General features: G+C 37.2%; 1 long non-coding RNA gene across 3 annotated transcripts in view; it reads right to left on the reverse strand.

Annotated features, from left to right (window-relative positions):
- The window catches only part of LOC141415445 (uncharacterized), a 297,301-nt gene that overhangs the window by 75,119 nt on the left and 208,460 nt on the right, over positions 1-13,722 (reverse strand). Inside the window, exon 4 of one of the 3 annotated variants that reach the window (XR_012440479.1) lies at positions 1,608-1,703. The exons of 1 other annotated variant lie outside the window; for it this stretch is intronic. This is a non-coding gene — a long non-coding RNA (uncharacterized lncRNA). Of the gene's footprint in view, positions 1-548; positions 1,704-13,722 lie in introns of those variants that run through there. One more of the 3 variants, XR_012440476.1, reaches the window with a different exon arrangement.

Below are 13,722 nucleotides of genomic sequence, written 5' to 3' on the forward strand. Positions count from 1 at the left end.
ACTCACAATTTTGGAAGTTTCAGTCCATGATTGATTGGCCCCATCACTTTTAGTTAGGAGCACATCGTGGAGGCCATGCACAAAAAAACTGCTCACCTCATGACTGCGGGAGAGAGAGGGAGAGAGAGAGAGAGGGAGAGAGAGAGAGATGAGGGGGCTGGGGTCTGACTTGTCCTTGGTAATCAGAAGACATCATCCTAGGCCCAACTTCTTAAAGTCTGTACTACTTCCCAAACTGGGGAAAGCTTTTAACACATGGGATTTGGGGGACATTCCAAACTAGCATCAGGCTTAACAAGTAGACAATGGATATTTCAAGAACTTCGATAATAGAACACACTGAAAGATATTCAATTGAAAGTACTTAAAAATTCAGAGATCCAAAGGAAGGAATAGAAATATAAGGCAAGTATAAAGTTGGTGTCATTAAAATGACAAAATATTTTGGTAAATACTTTGGAAAAAAGCAAGTTCAAGTTTCATTAATGGCCACAGGCAATGTGTGGTCCTGATTCCACAAATCAAATAAACAAGTGCTTTCATGAGATAATCAAGGAAATTTAAGGAATTGTTTTTAATCTTAGCTATAAGAATAATGTTGCATCTGTCTTTCAAAGAGAGGTCTTAGTAAAATATTTTGAAGTATCTACAAATAAAATGCTGGGATTCGTAAATTTCCTTTAAAATATCCAAGTGAGGAGATAAAGGAAGTTGAATAACATATATGAGCTATTGGATACAAAGTGAACTGTGTTTAAAAATAAACCTGGAATAGAGGTCATTTATGAAAGAGAGAGAGGAGGCTGGAAGGACGAATGTTTAGATATTGTGGCTAGCAGTTGGTACTTTACAAAAGTGAAAAATGGGACTGTCTAGGTTAGATACAGAGAAAGAGTTCCTAAAAACAGTAAATCAAGTGTGACAAGGAATAAGTTGACAAGTGCCATGGAGCCATATATTTCTCCATTTAAACTGAGACAACTGGCAAATCAAAGATGACTTGTAAATCCATAACAATATTTTGGCTGAAAGTAGTAGAGATTTTAAAAAGGACTAATATCTTGAATAACCAATACAATGATCATTCCACATGACAAGTTATAAGGTAGGTGGAGCAAGTTAACCCAGCAGAATGGTGCACTAGGACTCATGGTTTCTACTTTCTGCACTGCCAAACTCAATAAATAGACTTTCAGTCTCCAGGTTCTTCTCTCCTGTGACCAGCAACTACTATCATTCCAAGCAATGCAAATGTGTCTCTGCATCTTTACCTGGGAAACAGGCGAGCCCTACCTGACTCTAGGCTCTCCATGCAGGGGACATCCTTGACCTCCTGATACCAGAATCTCCTTGTACCTGGGAGTCATGTGTTTGCATTGTTCACTGCTCAAATTCAGCTGGATGGAAGTGAAAGATCTTCACAGATATAACATTAAAGTTCCCAACTTGTTTATTTGCTACTTCAATAAAAATACCAGCGAGTCCCCATCACTTCTCAATTCTATAACCCTTCTTCACCATTTAGGTGAATATAAGCAAACAAGTGTTCTACGACTCACAAATGCTACATGAATAAGTACAAATAAAAATATAAATTCCAGGTCTACCTTGACATACTGTGTCCTTTGATTCTCATCACAAATACAGAGTTGGCTAAATCTTCTTGCTTTGGAGGTATGTATTACAGCAATCGATTTTCAGATCTGAGGAAGAATAGAACAGGTGGCTGTTGTTTCCAAAGCTAGAATACATGTAGGCAGTTGATGAAGCTCAAACACAGGATGTCACTCAAAATGTGAGGCAGGGTTTAGGGGAAACTACAGAGGGACATATGCATATGGCAAGTAATCAAAAGTGTTTATGGAAACCCTACAGGGTATGTATCCATAATTCTACTTTGTTAAGTTTTTGACAAAGTAGAATCTCTGTGAGGATAATAGTTGAGGAACAATACTTTTTGTTTTTCTGAAAGATTCAAATTAAGGTGTTTTCAATTACCACTATAGTAAAACAAAAATTAATTGGAATTTTTTCTGAATGTTTTCCCATAAGAATACATCCATCATTTAAAAATGAAAAGTTCCCTGACCATGCACAAATATTTGGAGAAATGAAGGTATTCTAGAGAGTTGTATGCTAGCTTACAGCTTTGGAAAAAATTTAAAAAATAAAACAAGGAAAAAGGAGTCCATGCCCATCTTTGATCTTCACCATAGCCTTGTGAAAAAAGAATAGTGGGGTTCAGAATGTTTAATTGGGTTTCCAAGTGTTATAGCTAAAATGTTTTGAATTCAAGGACTAGAACTTCAGGTCCAACCTCAGGTCCAACATTCTATTGCAAAAGACTATGAAATTGGTACTTTAACATGACACGTTGTGGGGAAAATGCACTGGTTAAATAGAGCAGGGCTGGAAAAATAGCACCAAACATTTTTCAGGATGAATATTTTTCCCCAAAAGTAAACAGTAAAATGGAAAAAGAAGATCCTTTATCTCTCTCTTTCTCCTCACCACTCTTGCTCCCTATGTGTTTTTTCCTTTCTCTCTTTTATGTTTAATTTCTTTCAAGAAAACATTCACATGTAACTGAATTTCATCATGTGAGTATAAGTATTCAGGAACATAATTACTTCTGTTTATTTTAAGCTGATGAGTGTTATTATTTGTTTTGTTTTTTTTCTGAATGCCCATACATTACTGTATCCTATCAAAACAAGGTTTAAGCCTAAGGTTCCTGTAGCTTTGAAAACTTTTCTGTTTTAAAATGGTAATTAAGGGAAAATTAGAATCGAAAATCTGTTCCCATTTTTAAAAATACACAAAACAAACATTTTTAAAAATGTAAAACAAAGAAGTCCACAATCCAAAACAGATGTCTATTAGGAATTTTTAGACAGCATTGAGATTGACACTATTTCAGAGATAAACTTGTTGGTAAATTATAAAATAATTAGAAAAATTGTAATGGCCTTTTAACCTTTTTAATCTCATTCCTTTTTAATAAATTGTGTTAATTCAGTGTTTCATACATTGATGTAGACTTTATTCTCAAAAAAACATGATTTCAATGAAGAATGTACTACACTCACAAAAAATTGCCTGCTTTTCATATTCCTAAACCTTAAACTCAAAGGAGCCCTTTTCATAGATCCAGGACACATCCCAATGGTGTCTAGTAGGAAAAGGAGGTATCAGAGTCAGAAAATCTTCAAATTCAAATTTTGGTATTAAATTAGGACACACCTTGAAATTATTTAGGGAGGCAAGTAGGCCTTCCTCAGACACAAGCAAATATGGTGGTATCTTCTCAGTGAGTGGAAGGAACACCTCAGTTTGATAAAGAAACAAACTGGATGAAAGGTGAATCTGGTCTCCTCTTGAAATTTTATTTTACTCTCACAGAGGGACAGTATGCTCTGATTTTGCAGAAAATAGCAAGTCATCTACATCTCCAGACAGAAGTGAATGTTTTAAGAGTATTAGGGACCAAAAGTAGTGATGCCAAGGAGCAGCAGTGCTTAAATGTGAGTCAAAGCAGTGATGAGGTCTATTGTGAAGCAGGGTCCAAGACATTAGTAATTGTAGGGAAATCATTTAACTTTTTCAATTATAGAGCATTCAAGGACATCCCTATCAAAACTGTTTTCTCATTCTCATTTCAGCTTGCCCACAAAGGTGTAACAATAATTCAACCCATGGAAACATTTTTTTAGGCAGCTACCATCATCCCACACATGCAAGTAGGAGACATGTATATCCCCTGCACAAACATTCCATGGTCTAAGCCAAGTTCCTATAAAACAACAAAACTCAAGATAACCACCTGCAGAGCTTGAACCTTTAATATAAGGAGGAGGTGGGAGAAGAGAAAAAGCCTCAGTAGTGTGATTTAATGACAGCCAAAGAACCCAGTACCTACAAGTAGCTCATATTGACACTTCCGTGCAGAAGTGTACAGCATTGTTTCTAAAATTCAAATAAGTAATAAATGATCTTAGCAAACCCAAGGATTTAAAGGTGAATGGGGAGAGAATGAGGGTAAAAGCACACCATAAATATAGCAGGACTAAAGAAGGAGTAGAGAAGTAAATGCATTTCTTAGGACCAACTCTATAGAAGGAAGAGGATAGAGGAGCACGGTTTTAGAACATGGTGCTGAGAAACAGTGTTCATTTGGGATCAGTTGATCTTTTGTGCAGAAATTGAGTAGAGTATAAGAGAGCAAGGAGAAGAGTGGTAATTATCATTGGAATGAAAATATGTGACCCTCAAATTAAAAAGCGTGTCTCACCAGTGTAATCCTACACAGGAGGCAGAGATTAGGTGGATCATGGCTCCAAGCCAGCCTAAGAAATTAGTTCATGAGACCTTATCTTGAAAACATCCACCATGGGCTGGTGGCATGGTTCAAGTGGTAGAGTGCATGGCTAGCAAGAGGAAGACATAGTTCAAAACCCACTGCAGCCAAAAAAAAGATAGGGGTGATTAATCTAAACTAAGAGCATATTGAGCAAACTAGTAGTGATTAATAAAAAAGCAAAGAAAATAAACAATTCAAACATCAAAAAATTAAGGGAAAGATGAAATAGAAAACACTTAAAAGAATGGAATAGAACCAGTCATATACTTTGAAGCTAAATACATTTGAGTTAACAGCATAAATCAGCTATCTGCTACTTAGAAGAAATGGAAGCATGATATAACAGCACACTTCTGTAATCCCAGATACCTAGGAGGTAAAGACAGTAGAATGAAGAGGTAGAGATCAGCCCAGGCAAAATTACTGAGATCCAGTCTAAAAACAAAAGGATTGGGGTACAGCTCAATTTGTAGAACAATTGCCTAGCAAGCGCAAGCACTTGGTTCAAACCCCAGTACTATAGAAGAAGAAGAAAAAAGAAGGAGGAGGAAGAAAAGGAGGAAGAAGAGGAGGAGGAGGGAGGGGGGAAAGGAAGAGGAAGGAGAAGAGAGGTAAAAAGGGAGAGAGGGAGGAAAGAAAGGAAAGAGAGAAGGGAAAGGGAAGGGAAGAGAAGAGAAGGGAACGGAAGGGAAGGGAAAGAAGGAAAGGAGATTCCAAAGCTGCTTGTATCAATCTGCAGGATGAACAGGTAAGCATCATGCACCACTCGAGACTCCCCTCCCTATCCCCCAGGAACATAATCCAACACAGCCCCTGGGCAGGCTGAACACCTCCCCCAACAAGACTGAAAAGCATAAACAGTAAACTGTAATCTAATACTGACAGCTAGGTGCGGGTGGAATGCTGAACCTTCCCAGGAGAATGGGGGTGGGGCAAGGAGCCAAAATCTCTTTGAATGAATGCACAAAAAGCAACAAAGGCTAAGAGTGGGGGTGAAGTGACAAGCCAACCTCCCAGATTAGCCAAACAAGCAATGACCAAAGGTCAGGAGAAGCACAAATGCTGAGAGCAGGACTGGGGCGACAAGCCAACCTCCCAAAGTAGGGCAGGTGGAGGATCATGGAGTTGGTCTCCTGGAACAGAGGACATTACTCAAATCTGAATTGCCCAACATCTCTGGAGAAGGAGCTAACCAAACAGAGTTGCAGCTGTAGAGCCACACAGCTGCTGCCTGGTGAAAACAACAACAGTTCAACAACCCTACACAAACTGGCAGAGTTACCTCAGCTACCAACTGTAACTCACCCTGTGGAGAGAAGGAGCCAAATACTACCTGGTGACAACACATTACAGATACTGCTTATGCCAATACAAGGATTGGACACCTAAGGAATAACTCCAACCTTTCACCAAACAACCTGAACTTTTTGTTGTTCCTCTATCTGGTGTTTTGGGTTTTTTTTTTTTCCTGTATTATTAACTTCACTATCACTATTTTCTTATCCCTATTCACATACCCTTCACTTTCCCTCCTTTTCCTGTGCTATAATCCATTGCTCTCCCTCCCAACTACTCTTTCTGCCCCTTCTCATCCACTTCCTCCCCTTGTCTTCACCTTCCCCTCCCACTCTTTCCCAACCTGTCACCACACTGCCCCTCCATCCTACTGACTAGCCATTCACCATCTGCTGACTAGCCTACTGTACAATCTTTACACACACCAGCCCCCTGCAATCCCTGACACAAGCACCATCCACAACAACAAAAATACTCCCAAACACGCATGAGGTTCCCAAAACCCAGCAGCTCCCTGTACCTCTTCACCCACTTACCCCACTTTACCCCCTACTTTTAGTGCCACCTTTACCAATTACCAAAGTTTCTATATCTAGCCTAATAACCATTACTCCCCCAATTCGCTCTATTTGTAGATCTTATCCCCAAGGGGTTTTCTATATAATATGTAAAAAACTGATCAAGAATTGAACCTATGAATTTGTTATTGCTAAGTCTCACCTCCAGGCCAGAGACAGAAAGAGCACATACCTATCTAACAACCAAGTCAGTCACAACACAAAAATTAAATCAAGGGAAAGAAAACAGGCAATTAAAACCACCAACTAGCCTATCAAGAACATAGTTGCATAGCACCAAGTGGAGCAATGGGAAGAAAAACAAGGGATGGAAACTATACTCCTCAAAAAAATAATTCAATACAGGATTCAGCAGGAAATAAAGAAAATGGATACACAGTTCTTGACCCCAACAAAACAATGATAAATGTCACTAAGGAGCCCACAAAAAACCCTCAAGGATGAAATCTTAAAACGAATCATTGAGAAACTCATGGAGAAGATAGCAGACATGGTTAACTAGACTGTACAAGATGCACTCACGAAATTTCAAGACAGTAAAAATAAAGAACATGAGAAGACACAGAACCAAATACATGAACTCAGACAGGACTTCAACAACACCAAAGTGAAACAAAACACACTGTAAAAGAAACAGAAATATGAATTAAAGAAGACAACACAAAGTATAAAAGAGGAGTTGAACAAAGAAAACCTCAGAAAAAAATCAAACAGAAATCCTAGAAATAAAAAGTCCTTTAGTCAAACAAAAACCACAGTGGAAGGCCACTCCAGCAGACTAGAACAAGTTGAAGACAGAATATCAGAGCTCAAAGATAAAATAGAAATTAAAGAAAAAAAAATAATAAAACTTGGTCAAACAACTCAAGAGCTGAGAAAGGAATATGCAAGAACTCAGTGACTCCGTCAAAAGACCAAACCTGAGAATCATGGGCATTGAAGTAGAAGAGGTGCAAGCTGAAGGGATACTAATATATTCAAAATGATCATATAAGAAAATTTCCCAAATCTCAAGAAAGTTTTGCCCATTCAGGTACAGGAAGCATCCAGGACACCAAACATACTTGATGAAAATAGAGCCTCCCCACAGCATATTATCATTAAAACAACAAGCACAGAGAGCAGAGAAAGAACACTGAAGGCTGTAAAAAAGAAAATATAAATAACATATAAAGGTAAACCCATTAAAAAAAAACAGCAAATTTCTCAGTGGAAACTGTAAAAGTAAGAAGGGCATGAAGTGAGGTATTTCAGGCAATGAATGAAAATAATTTCAGCCCTCAGATACTCTACCCAGCAAACTATCATTCAAAATTGATGGAGCAATAAAAATCTTCCACAATAAACAGAACTTAAAACAATATATGACCACTATGCCATCACTGCATAAGATTCTAAGGAATTTTTCACACAGAAGATGAAAACAAACAAAACCACAAGAGGATGGGAAGTATTAAACCACAGGAGAAGAAAAGACAAGTAACCAGACAGTAATTTTGTTTCAGCTGTACATGCTGAAATCCTTAAACAACAAAAACAACTAAATGGCAGGAATCACCACATACCTATCAATATTAACACTGAATGTCAATGGCCTCAACTCCCCCATCAAAAGACACTGCTCGGCAAACTGGATTAAAAAGGAAGATCTGATAATCTGTTATTGACAAAAGACCCACATCATTGACAGAAATAAACACTGGCTAAAGGTGAAAGGCTAGAAGACGATTTACCAAGCCAATGTTCTCTGAAAACAGGCAGAAGTAGCAATGCTTGTATCAGACAATGTGCTCTTCAAACTTGCATTGCTCAAACAAGACAAAGAAGGACACTTAACACTAATAAAAGGGGCAGAACATCAAAAGGAAATTACAATTATCAACCTATATACACCCAATGTCAATGCACCCTATTTCATCAAACATACATTAAAGGACTTAAAAGCACATATAGACTCCAACACAGTGGTAGTGGGAGAACTTAATATGCTTCTATCACCAATAGATAGATCATCCAAACAAAAAAATCCTAGAAAATCCTAGAACTAGATGACACCATAGATCTAATGGACCTAACTAATGTCTACAGAATATTTCATCTGACAACTGCACAATATATATTGTTCTCAGCAGCCCATGGCACTTTCTCTAAAATAGATCATACATTAGGGCCCAAAGCAAGCCTCAGCAAAGATAAGAAAATAGAAATAACCCCTGCTTTTTACCTAATCACTATGCAATAAAACTAGAACTCAACAACAAAAGCAATAACAGAAAACACACAAATAATTGGAGGCTGAAAAACACATTGCTCAGTGATCAGTGGGTCATAGAAGAAATATAAGAGAGGAACTCAAAAGTTTCCTAGAAATTATGAAAATGAAAACACCACCTTCAAGAACATATGGGACACAGCAAAGGCAGTTCTAAGAGGAAAGTTTATAGCTATGAGTGCATATATTAAAAGGACAGAAAGATGTGAAATAAATGACCAAATGCTACATCTCAAACTCCAAGAAAAACAAGAATAAGCAAAACCAAAAACAAGAAGGAGAAAAATTAAAAAAGTAAGGGTCAAATTAATGAAATAGAGACCAAAAAAAAATATACAAAGAATCAATGAAACAAAAAGTTGATTCTTTGAAAGCATAATAAATATTGAAAAGCCCATAGTAAATCTGACTAAAATGAAGAGGGAAAAGACCCAAATCAGTAAAATCAGAAAAAGTGGGGGAGGGGCAATAACAACAAATACCAAAGAAATCCAGGGAATTACCAGAGACTACTTTGAGAACCTATATTCCAATAACTTGGAAAGTCTTGAAGAAACGGACAAATTTCTAGGTACTTATGACCATCCAAAACTGAACCAAGAGAGTATGAACCACCTAAACAAATCTATAACACATAATGAAATTGAAGTAGCAAGAAACAGTCTCCCCCCCAAGAAAAGTCCAGGACCTGACAGATTCTCTGCTGATCTCTATCAGACCCTTAAAGAAGAAATAATACCAACACTCCTTAAACTTTAGCATAAAATATAAAAGGAAAGAATACTTCCTAACTCATTCTACAAAACCAGTATTACACTCATCACAAAACCAGACAAGGACACAGAAGACTACAGAAGGTAGAAAGATCTCCCATGCTCATGGATTGGCAGAATCAACAGAGTAAAAATGGCTACACTACCAAAAAAAATACATGTTTGATGCAATTCCCTTCAAAATCTCAATGACATTCAACACAGAGATTGAAAAATCTATCCGAAAGTTCATTTGGAAACACAAATGACTGCGAATATCTGAGGCAATATTTTAACTGAGTAAAAAGAGCAATGCTGTAGGTATCACAATACCTGACTTCCAACTATTCTACAGAACCATACAGCATTGTATTGGCACAAAAACAGATATGAAGACAAGTAGAGCAGAATAGAGAGCCTGAATATGAATCCATGCAGCTATGCCCATGTTATTTTTGACAAAGCTGCCAAAAAACATACAATGGAGAAAAGATAACTTCTTCAACAAATGTTGCTGGGAAAAGTGGCTGTTTGCCTACAGAAAACTGAAACTACATCCATGCCTATCACCCTGTACTAATATCAACTCAAAGTGAATTAAGGACCTTAATATCAGACCTGAAACCTTGCAGTTAGTACATGAAAGAGAGGGAATACCCTGGAAACAATAGGTATAGGCAAGGACTTCCTCAGTAGAACTCCAGCGGCCCACCAACTAAGAGAAAAGATAGACAAATGGGACTACATGAAATTGAAAAGCTTCTGCACAACAAAAGAAATGGTCTCTAAACTGAAGAGACCACCCACAGAGTAGGAGAAAATATTTGCTAGCTATACGTCAGACAAAGGACTGATAACCAGAATATCCAGGGAGCTCAAAAAACTAAACTCCCCCAAAATCAACGAACCATTAAAGAAATGGGCAACTGAACTAAACAAAACTTTTTCAAAGGAAGAAGTCCAAATGGCCAAAAAACTCATGATAAAAAGGCTTACCATCCCTGGCCAAAAAGGAAATGCAAATCAAAACCACACTAAGATTCCACCTAATTTCTGTTAGAATAACTAGCTTCAGAACACCCTCAACAACAAACGTTGGTGAGTACGCAGGGGAAAAGGAACCCTCATATACTGCTGGTAGGAACGTAAGCTAGTACAGCTACTTTGGAAAACAATATGGAGGCTTCTTTAAAAACAAAACATAGATCTGCCATATGATCCAGCAATCCCTCTCTTGGAATATACCTGAAGGAATGCGACTCTGGTTATTACAAAGGCATCTGCACATCCATGTTTATTGCGGCACTATTCACAATAGCCAAACTATGGAAACAGCCAAGATGCCCCACTACTGATGAATGTATTAAGAAAATGTGATATTTATACACCATGGAATTTTATTCAGCCATGAAGAAGAATGAAATTTTGTCATTCACAAGTAAATGGATGGAACTGGAGAACATCATCTTAAGCAAAGTTAGCCAGGCTCAGAATATCAAACATTGCATGTTCTCCCTCATATGCAGATTATAGACCTAAAACAAATTCAGTAATATTTTTGGACATGGGTCACATACTAAGGGGAAAATGTGTGGGTAGGAATAGGGAAAGAGAAGGAAATTTAAAAGTTGAATGTGATTGAAGTGCTCACTGTAGAGGAGTGAGTATATTAATCTTAAACTGGCTGAGGCCACTATGGGAAGGAGACTAAGAAGTAGTGAAGAGGTCTGGTAGAGTTGAACCAATATGTGTCATATTACCCATATGCATGGTAACACTAGGAATCTCTCTGTATAGCTATCTTTATCTCAAACTAGCAAAAAACGCTATGTCTTTCTTATTAGCTCTTATGTTTTCCCTTCAACAAAACTGGAGAACAAGAGGGCAGAACAGGTTCTGCCTAGAGGGGGAAGGAGGTAGGAAGAGAGATGGCCCAAACAATGTATATACATGTGAGTAAATGTAAAAACAATAAAATAAAAAAAATAAAAGATACTAAAATGCAAACCAAAAAGAATTGTACATTCTACTTTAGACAGCATTGCTTTTTAGTAACGCTAAGTACTTGTAGTTGATGAAAATGAAGACTCTAGACCAGTGACTGTCAAAGTATGATTGTCAGACTTGGGAACTTGTTAAGGTTGTGATTTCTAGGACCAACCCCCCAAAAAAATCACAGTCTCAGGAGATGGGGTCAGTCAGCCATCTGTTTTCAACAAGCTCCCTAATGATTCTGTTTATGTTAGGGTTTATATGACCTATTGTAGTGGTTTCAGTATCTTGAAGGCAGTCCTCTGCCAAAGACACTGATAGCAGGCACTGATGAAAGGAAATGGTAAAGAAATTTGAGGTGATAAGGGTAAACCACTAACTGTATGTATACTAGCTTCCAAAACAAACTTTTTAGCAGATTTAGCAAGAGCAAAACCAAAAATGAAAGAAACTGAAATAGCCATCTGCTCATGAAAGTCACATCAAACCAAGGGTTTAGTCTTGATTTGAATATTATCTCTGTCATTCATTAATTAGAAAGACAAATCATTAAATTAAGCAAGTGACTAATTCGGCAAATGATTTAATTTCTTTAAGCCTCAGTTTATCCGTAAAATGGAGGAAAAATCTTATCTCAAAAAGTTTTTGTGAGAATGAAATGAGCTAAGATAATAAAATATTTAGCATGTCACCAGCACTTAGGAGGCTCAACAAGTGACAATAACAGCTAGTTTTAACTTAGCTCCTCTATATACTCTATGTAATCCTCAAAGCAATCTTATGAGGCACATACATGATCATTCCCATTTCACAGATGGGTGAACTGAAGAATAAAAACACTGGCTTTAGCTTACCAGTGGTAAGGCAGAGTCACTATTTAACTCAAGTAGGCAGATTCTGAAACCTGTGAAGGAATAACCTTGTAAAAAGCATTTCCATGAGGATGGGGTCAATATATGGCCCCTCCTACCTATGACTACTTCACATATTTAAACTCAGTTTACCTTTCCACTTTGCTTTCTACCCATACACCATTGGAGGTTTGTTTAGAAATAGTGGAGTAACCAACTAATGAGGAAATAAGTAAATGATACCAGAGTCAGATATCTCCAATTAACACAAAAGATGCCCCAAGATTTGGCCCCATATACATCCTGTATAGCATACTCAGTACCACATGCCCTTTGAAACCCTCTCCCATCAAACTGAGATGGAAGAACTCCCACCTCAACCTCACTCAAGCCAGGAACTCAATTCCCTTTTAGCATTGCTCTTCCACTGTACATACCTGGAAAAAATTAATGCTTGAATAAATTCTTCATCCTGCATAAACTGCTAGCATAGAAAATGGGAGGAAACTGATACAACTATTATGTAACAATGCATAAAATGCACTTACCATATTAACAAGCACATACTGAGTGCACAAAAGAAAATGGCAGCTATTATTATTTTACTAGTCAATTTTCTTTCATTCTTAATAATGGCTATTTTAAACATTCTTTATTCTTCTCCCAGCAGATGACCACTGCAATCACTTAAGAATTCCCTCAGTTTCTTGTCTATAAACCAACAGGCTTCTTCGCATCTACATCTACAAGCGTGATTTCCCTCACATAAAGGGAAAGTGATGTCTTTGCCTCCTCCTGGTAACTGGAAATTTACCATGTTCTGGACCCCAGAGCATCCTGCCTTGTTGGAGCCTCACTCATTCAGTCATTTCTTCTTGTTCTTATAGATCTAATCATTTTGTTCTTGAAAATATTTTGTACAATCAGCAGAAAAATTCTCTAGGTCATCACCCCCATTCCTTCCTCACCTTGTAAACTAGCTTTTTTTTCTCCAACACTCTTTGTAATTGTTCTCAACCAAAGTTACCAATTAAAAAAAAGTAATTGTATAATGTGTAAATTGTCTTGAAGAAATTACTAAAAGATGGAAAACATGAGATAGTCATTGAAACATGTTTTATTTAAAATGTTAAAAGTAAGCCATATGCCCACAAGTATAACTTGTTAAGTAAATTACATTTATTTTACCTGATTGAAAAACTATGCAACATTTAAAATGGATAAGTATGAGTCAATACAGCAGCATATAAAAAAAATCCATCTTAAACTGACGTTGATAAAAAGGAACAAGGTTGTTATGAGTGCCTTATGCTTGCAATAACAGAACACTCTGAACGCAAAACAAAAGGGAGAAAACCCACAAATGCTGCACTTGGTTTAATGTTTGAGTGCTGAGATTATGATTGATGGCTTCCCCTTTATTTGCCAAACTCTCTGTAATGTTGTGACATTGTTTTTACAGTTATTTAATTTTTTTCATAGACCAGACAATGCTTACATACATTACGACGTATCTGTAAATCTGCCAAGGTCTTATAGATTTTCTCACATTCAGCAAATATACCTAGGGATAGTGCATCTTTACCCTGAAGATTACTGGGTGGTAAATATACATTTTCAT

This window comes from Castor canadensis, chromosome 13 (assembly GCF_047511655.1).
Source record: "Castor canadensis chromosome 13, mCasCan1.hap1v2, whole genome shotgun sequence".
Taxonomy (NCBI): Eukaryota; Metazoa; Chordata; class Mammalia; order Rodentia; family Castoridae; genus Castor; species Castor canadensis.